Consider the following 6388-nt stretch of genomic DNA (forward strand, 5'->3'; position numbering starts at 1 on the left):
AATTAATTAAATAAATCTGCAATTGCAGCAGAGGTAAGTGCTGCAAAGGAGAGGCTTCTGGGCTATGAGAGCCAATATGGGAGAGAATTTGACTTTGTCTACAGGGTCAGGATTGCTTTCCTGAAAAAGTGATTACTGGATTGAGATCTGAATGATGAGTAAGAATTAGGTAGATAAAAGAGGGGAAGACAGAACATGAGCTGAGGCCCTATGGGGCTGGGGCATAGAGGGAAGAAGGCACTGGTATAAGGACCATGGGTTGGAGTAGGAAGAACCAAGGGGAGAGGGGCAAGGCTGTAGAAAGGGGAGAGGCAGGGCTGGAGAGGGTCTAGGGCACAGGTCAGGGAGGTCCTTGCTTGTACACCATGTCAAGGATTTTAGTCTTTATCATACAAGAAATGGGGAGCCATTGATCAGTGGTGGTGGGGGATATGTTCAGATTTGTGTGGGGAGATTGTTTTTAGCTACAGTATGAGGGCTGGGGTGGGAAAGGCCGATCCAAGGTGGGAAGAGCAGGCAGGAGGGTTTTGCAGTGGCTCATGCAAGAAACGATGGCAGCTTGGGACAAGTTGGTGGCAGTGATGGGAAGAGATTTAAGAGGTGAAATCAACAGGGCTTGATGTTTGTGTTCGCCTTATCACCTGGAAGCTTCCTCAAGTGTAAATCTGACAGGAGCCTAAAGGTAGCATGCCCATTGGTGCACAAGAGAGCAGAGCAAAGCTAACTTACATTTATCTGAACAAACAGCACCAAGGAACATTTCCATCTCTTCTGAATCTTCAGGATGAGCAGGCACTGAAAATGAAGCACAAGGGAAGGAAGCAGGCACCCGGGTTATTTTTAGCAAACTATAGGAAATAGCCAACATTCTAATTTGAATCCTCATTAAAACCCAGAGCCGATCCTCACACAGTTCTTGCTTCTAATGTCTGCAAACTTCTCTTTTTCCAGATAATTGACAATAGGCTCCCATGGAAGTCTTCTCTGCATTTCTGCAAAAATTTAGGAAACATTAGGTTTGACACCATCATCATGTTTCACAAGGCAGCAAAAATCCCAGCCGGCAAAACTCCAAGTGTGATGAAGTGGAACAGCAAGGACAGCACGGAATGACTGATCATTTCCGAATGTCGGCTAGCGAGAGTTTCCAATGTGGGAGTTTTCCATTGTTTTTGAAGCAGGAGAAATAGGGACTGGCTGCTTTGGAAGAAACATGCTGTGGTGATGTCGGTAGGGTTTCCTCTTCTTTCTTTTCTACCTGTCCTTTCTGCTCTCAAGTGGTTCCTTGAAGATAAAATTATTTTGTAATACTTTCATTTATTACCAACAAAACTTTTTTATATTCAGTAAGTTGAAATTGTATAGAACAATCAATGTCTGATTTATTACTATTACTGATGTTCAGGGCACACTGTGGCCACAGGAGAGGTAGTGCCAATTCTATAGGAGAATCAGGCAAAGCTTCCTAGGTGATGTAACCTTTGAGCTGAGTCTTGACTTATATACAAGGATTAGTTGGATAAATGGGCAGCATAGGAGGGAATGCCCTTCTAGGGAGAATTAACATGTTAGAGGAACCCCTGCCTACCAGGCCTCTGGCTTAATACAACATAACCTGAATGATTCCATCTTGAAGTGAGTAGCGAGACACTCACAAGGCACTTACAAGGTGAATACTTATGGTCTGAAAATAGCCACATTCTAGCTGACCATCAATTATAATTACAGAATATTTATGGTCATATAGAACATCTCCCACCAAGTCTGCAGAATGTCCAGATGTCCTAAGAATACAGCTCACTTTACTTAAGTAAAGTGTTAATGAGTGTTACTGAGTTAATTACTGTTAATGGGTGGACTTAGGTTGAAGGATTAGTAGTCATCTATAACACCAATAGCCTCTACCTTTAAAGAGCACATTTGCATGTTCCAAGTTTAAATCTAGCCTCTTACAGTTTCTAGTAAGTAGAGTCACTAACAAAGGATGGCGTGCTCCTCCTCCTGTTTTCTGAGGATGCCCTACTCTGTAATAGAGTAGTTTCCAATAAACACAATTCTTTTACTGTGCTCTGTGACTTGCCTTGAATTCTTTTCTGCATGAGATCCAAGAACCTGCTCTTGGGATCTGTATTAGGACTCTTTCTTCGGGCAACAGAGTTATGAAAGTATCTGCTATGTTCAGAAAATTAGATGCAATTTAGTAGAGGTGTAATATACAGTTTGCTCTATGTGTGTATGTGTGAGAGACAGACAGAAACATATACACCTGCACAGAGAGACAGAGAAATAAGGACAGAGGGTGCAGGGAGAGAAAAAGAGGGAGAGAGAGAGAGAAATAAGAACAGAGAGAGAGAGAGAAAGAGAGAGAGGAGAGAAAGGAGAGGGGGGCAGGGGAAAGAGAGAGATTAAGATTGGACTCCAGTCTCTATTTAAGAAGGAGTTATTGAAGACTTGTGAGCAAAGGAGTGCTGTGTTCAGAGTTGCATTCTGAAAGCTCAGTCAAGCACCGAGTAGAGGATAATTGGGTTGGGAGGGGATCCCAAACTACAGGCAAGGAGACCAGTTAAAACACTTTCATAAGGGTGAAGAAAACCAGAATATGTCACCTCAAAATGTGCCTCTTTGACATAAGTATTTTTGAGCTAAAGGCAATTAAGAAACAGGAAGCAGGCCAGGCGTGGTGGATCATGCCTGTAATGCTACCACTTTGGGAGGCCGAGGTGGGCGGATTGCCTGAGCTCAGGAGTTTGAGACCAGCCTGGGCAACATAATGAAACACTGCCTCTACTAAAATACAAAAATAATTAGCCAGGCATGGTGGCGTGTGCTTGTAATCCCAGCTACTTGGGAGGCTGAGGCAGGAGAATTGCTTGAACGCAGGAGGCGGAGTTTGCAGTGAGCCAAGATTGCGCCGCTGCACTCCAGCCTGGGTTACAGAGCGAGACTCTGTCTCAAAAACAAAAAAACAAGAAAACTAAAAAAAAAAAACAAAAAACCAGCAAGCATAGAAGAGCTCTCTCTGTGCTTCCCCTTTGCTGCCCAAAGACAGAATATAAAATCTCCTTTACTGGAGACAACTCCAGGAAAGAAATCTGCAAAAAAAACCTTGCTCTGTTAGTTAATTTTTATCTGTTTACCTTCCCATAGTTTCCTACCATTGAAAGCCTAAGACTGCTTCGCTTTGTCCTGTCATTTCTCTACAGATTTATTGTTTTTTGTTTCAGGTGCTACATAAGCCAGTGTTCCAAGTCACTGCGTTGAGTCACCTTTCATTGAAGTTTCTCTGGCATGCTGTGTGTTACACACATTAATAAACTTGCTTATTTTTTCCCTTGCTAATCTGTTTTTTGTTACAGGGGTCTGCCCCTACTACGAACTTATGAGGGTTGAGGATAAATTATGTTTTTCCCCTAGCAAGTGTTCAAATGAGAAATGGTGAGGACAGCAGCATTGGGTAAAGAGAGAGGGGCAGATTTGAGAGGTATCAAGAAGGAGGTGATGTTGAGGGAGGTGAGAAATGAGAGAGTGTGGGATGTTGCAGAAGATGCCCAAATTTCCAGCTTGGGTGATGGGGTAATGGTGCTATTCTCAGAGTGGAAACTCAAGAGGAAGGATGCAATTTGAAAACTTGAGATCCTTTTGGAACTACATTCCTTGAGGTCTGCGTGGACAGTGACAGGGTATGGATCAGTGACACCTGAATTTTTTTCCCAGCTCTGCTGGTATGACTTTATTTGACTTCCCTCTCTGAGTCTTGTCTTTTTTTCCATAAGATATATTATTGCTTTTCTTGGCTTGATTTCCGATTTCATAGAGAAGAGATCTGTGAAAGTGCTTTGTAAATGTCCTCACAAATGTAAATATTTATGTTTTCAGGGAAGAGAAGGTGTAAAAAGCAGAGTCAATAGTACATTTAACTTATTAATAGGCAGAGTATGTGCTTTATTTGCATAGTGACAGAGCATCAGGTGGAGATCTCGCTGCAAAATGGCCGGTATCACTCCCTGTCTTCTGACCACAATGGCTTAATTCCTATGGGTCTAAAGGGTAACAGTTTGCTACTCAACACCTCGATTCAAGAACCATTATACTTCTTTATTTTTTCTAAACTGTATTAAATTACTTCTTCATTCCCATTTGCCAGGATGGGCAAGACATCTATTTTTAGTCAAAATTGGGATTCCCACTGGGTCACACAAGTATTCTGTTTTTTCATAGGGAAAATGAGTGGGGTTTGAAATATGGAGAAATATGTTAGAAATATTACACAGTCACCTCACCCTTGCATGAACAGGGTAGACTAATCATCCTATCCTAGGCTTAGGCAAATCCTAACACCAGTGAATACAGATGCAGGTCTTTGAGATTAATTGCCTATAGAACTGAGGGAAAGGTGAGCCTGGGGTACTGATTAATCTGTGCTAGTGGTTGATATCCACTCAGCAGCATTACCATCCAGATCAAAGACTTGACTTGTCAGCTGAAGAATCATGAGGTTCATAAATTTGGAGTGAAGAGCTTTATTTCTTATAAAGGATTGTAGCCTGCAGGCTGGCCATCCCACAGGCTGGGAAGCATGGCCTCTGGTGGAAACCGAAAGCAGGCACTTGAGGGAGAGAAGGGTGAGACAGGAATTAATGCTGAACAGGTTGGCTAAGCAAATATATTCAACAATTATAGGAGGAGCTATGAATATTCATGAAGGGGGCATGCATGTGTAGAAGGCAACCATGCATGTTGCTTACGTCCCATATTCACTTTGGGGTGGAGACTTAACATCTAAATGCATTAAAATTAGGTTCTATCCATCAAAAGATGAAATGGAAGACACAGAGCATCCCGTAAGCAGTCTCTGTAAACCTGCCAGAACCAGTCCATGGCGGTGGTCTCTTATGTTAGTCTCTTATTAGAAAGAAAGGTTGGTAGGTGTTATGTCAAAGTGGCAAAGAGAGAAGAAGTCTGGCAAGACTTTCAAAAGGGCTGGTTTTTGTGGAACTCTGAGGAAAGAGTCTAATCGTGATTAGCAAGGGCAAAGTATATAATGGGGCATATCCAATATCCAGTCCTGACCTGGCAGGGAACTCAATTTTTAAGGTTTCTTAGGGGTCCCCTTGACCAAGAGGGGGCCTGTTCAATTGGTTGGGCTTAGGATTTTATTTTTATTTCTCACACTAAAGGATCTATTTTTGGTAGCCATTGTGTTCACAATTTGCTGTAGAATCTTATTACTTACAAATGAAGAGTGTTACAGTGTCACCAGTGTGGGGAGAGTCAAGACAGAAGGAAAACCCCAAAACTGAAGGAGGGAGGGAGCTGGGGAGGATGGCTGATGGCTGAGTATATATGGTGGAGCTCAGGTCTACTGAAAAGTATTGCTGAAAAAACTACAACTGGGAAATTTCCCAAATGACCCAGATAGACCACCTGGTACCAGTCCACCAACACTCCCACCCTTTCTCAGCCTTGTGGTCTCACCACTCCAACTGGACAGAGGACTGGTCTTCTAAACATTCTTTCCTGATAAATAGCTGCAGATCCCAAGCCACTTGGGTGAGCTTATAGAGACTGCACACAAACTGTCTTTGGTCCCACAGTTCACTTGTTGTTGTTGTTTGAGATGGAGTCTCACTCTGTCGCCCAGGCTGGAGTGCAGTGACGTGATCTTGGCTCACTGCAAGCTCCATCTCCAGGGTTCATGCCATTCTCCTGCCTCTGTTTCCCAAGTAGCTGGGACTACAGGCACCCACCACCACACCTGGCTCATTTTTTGTGTGTTTTTAGTAGAGACGGGGCTTCACCATGTTAGCCAGGATGGTCTCAATCTCCTGACGTCGTGATCCACCCGTCTCAGCCTCCCAAAGTGCTGGGATTACAGGTGTGAGCCACTGCGCCCAGCCTACAGTTCACTTTTTTACATAAAGAGCCAGATGTCACTTCATTTTAATGCTAAAACCCCACACTGAAGTGAACATTGAATGTATGTTACATACATGTTTACCCACTACATATGCACCTGACTTCCCTCATGAACATCCATAGATATCCCCCAAACTTGCTCAATATGTGTAAGGCTGGCCCTGCAAGGCATACATACCAGCTTCTCCCTCCCTTCTGTGGAGTCTGTACTTTCCATCTTCCCTGGAAGCTGCACTCCCCAGTCTGCGGATTGTTGCTCCTTCTGAAAATAAAGTTTTCTCCTTTCCTTCCTCCGTGGCTCTCATGGTCTTAGGTTAACAGAGGAAAGTGGGCTGGGGATTTGGCTAAGGGAACTGGCTCTCATGTCCAGTAGTCATTCCCTCCCACATCCTCCTGCCTGGCAGAGCCAGCTCCATGAGAGAGGCTGGAAAGGCCATGTACTTGCTTGAAGAGAGGATGGACATGTAACCTA

At 43.6% G+C, this 6388-nt stretch overlaps 1 long non-coding RNA gene across 1 annotated transcript; it reads left to right on the forward strand.

Annotated features, from left to right (window-relative positions):
• Window positions 1–438: 438 nt before the first annotated feature.
• LOC140710043 (uncharacterized) lies at window positions 439–3333 on the forward strand. The gene is made up of 2 exons (XR_012090908.1): window positions 439–1230; window positions 3225–3333. It is a non-coding gene; the product is annotated as an uncharacterized lncRNA (long non-coding RNA).
• Window positions 3334–6388: the final 3055 nt, after the last annotated feature.

The sequence above is a fragment of the Chlorocebus sabaeus genome, chromosome 24, assembly GCF_047675955.1.
Source record: "Chlorocebus sabaeus isolate Y175 chromosome 24, mChlSab1.0.hap1, whole genome shotgun sequence".
NCBI lineage: Eukaryota > Metazoa > Chordata > Mammalia > Primates > Cercopithecidae > Chlorocebus > Chlorocebus sabaeus.